This window comes from Zerene cesonia, unplaced genomic scaffold (genome assembly GCF_012273895.1).
Source record: "Zerene cesonia ecotype Mississippi unplaced genomic scaffold, Zerene_cesonia_1.1 Zces_u004, whole genome shotgun sequence".
In the NCBI taxonomy this organism is placed as follows: Eukaryota; Metazoa; Arthropoda; class Insecta; order Lepidoptera; family Pieridae; genus Zerene; species Zerene cesonia.
The window spans coordinates 1,367,253-1,369,449 of record NW_024045134.1 but is presented as its reverse complement, the minus strand read 5'-3'; positions in this window follow the sequence as shown (position 1 = coordinate 1,369,449).

Below are 2,197 nucleotides of genomic sequence, written 5' to 3'. Positions count from 1 at the left end.
CACAACCAATCTCGAGTTTTAGCGAGATAAACGAACAGCAATTGATTTTGATATATCTAGATTATAACTAAGAGAAACGCTGTTTTCGATTTTTTTTTGTCCGATTATAAATTCTTATTTATAATTTTGACTGTTTATGGATGTACAGTTATTAAAATAGGTGTACCTACGACCAAAGAATCCCCAATTTAAAATATATTTATTGAAGCTTAAACTTGCAATATTTTTTAAGCATACTAAATAATATTCTATTTTAATATAATTGTAGTTAATACACATTGTCTACCATTTTTTGCTTGACTGCATCACCAGGTACTAGATTCAAAATAAAACTACAATATTTGCTCAAGTATTTTTCATTCCTTAACAAAATATAATTTTATACATTAGTCACATAAGACTGTTACGTTTTTTTAATAATTGCTTAGAAGGTAAAGAGACAAAACAAACTTAATGGGACCCTGTAAGTACTATTGCATTGTTTAAAAAAACTATATTTTCATGAGAAATCCTTTGTGTCTATGAATCAGAACTATAATAACCAATCTAATACCAGCTGTAATAGTAATTGTATCGAATTCCCAAATGATACATTATTTCATATTTAAAAAAGAGTTTCTTTATTCTATTGACATTTCTAGACCCCTCCTCACCCTTTTACCTTTTGACGTTCCTTTGATAGTGAGATTTTAAAAGCCTGGGGTCTAAAACTATCGTTGTTTCAAATTTTCCCCATTCGTTTCAGTGATTGGGAAGTGATGAAGAGGCAGACAGGGTTAAATATTTTATAAGTTATCTCATTCTAATTTTTCTTACTCTTCTTTAAAATGTTACGATTGCGAAATTTAAGGATACAATGTAAATATCTGTTTAGAATTAGACACATCAGTAATGGAAACAATCTTGTGTCACTATTAAAATATACTAAGCAATTAATAATTTGCTTGCACAAGTTGCATGACAAGCATTCTTAACACTTTTGAACAGTTATTCTACATAGAAAATCTTATAAATACAATTTTAATATTATACAGTACAGTATACAATGTAGTTGCAGATTTTCGTATAACAGTATGAACATTTCAATTTAATCATAAATTTGTAAGTTAATGTGATTATGATACATGAGAAAATCTAATTTTTAGTTTTTTTTTTTATTTTAATGTAAGAGAATTTATAATAACTTAAGGGTTTAGAAAAAGGAAAAGCATTTGGTTACTTGATTTTATATTATATATCTATATCTATATATAAAATAGCGTAATTCAATCATTAAATAAGTATTTTTTATCATCAGTATAATGTTCGAAATTTGAAATAGGAGTTACGTCTTTTTTTTTTCATTTTTTTGTTCGTTTTTTCATTTCATTTTAAACAATTATTACAACTTGCGCACGTTTTATGAATACCAATATATAATATAATTATAAGCACAAGTGTAGATAAATGGTGGAGCTTTTCTGCAGTAAATGAAATAAACAATTATGTAATTACATTTAAAAATATGCATACTTTGGGAGAAAATATAACTAAATATAAATGCTACAGTTAAAACCAGTTTTCTGTTGCAATGCTTTTCCCTAGATAGAACTAGTTGTAACTAAATGTCTTTGTTAAAATTAGTTCTAACAAAGGATATATATATATAGTATAAACAAATAAGGATTTCAATGGAAATGAAATTGAATTTATATTTGCTTAATTTAATTTATTTTATAAATCATGTTGCTTTAAATCAGTATCTTTTACCATAACAAAGCTATGAAATATGCGACTAATACAATTGATATTTTAAACGAAGTCAAGAAAGAAAATTGTACTATATCTAATAAATAACTAAATAAGGAATGCAAACTATTAAATAAAGATTCATCTACTTAAGTAATAAAATATTAGTGTACAAAGTTATAATGTTAATGGCTGGGTTGGCTTGTGGATCAGTCCACATTTAAATAATGTTTAATGAAATAGTATAAGGTAATTAATTTCTTATTTTGTGACAGAACTGTCCACCCGGAAAATCACATTTTACAATAATACAGTAACCGATATGTGTAATCAAACTGAGTGTCACTTGGTTCAAATGCTTATAGTCCAGTCATTTTAGGGGGTTCACCTAGGAAACGTAGCCTACCCAGCTGTAAATTCGTATATACTTGTATGTTGGCATGACAAAAGTAGTCTCAAAATTCACCAA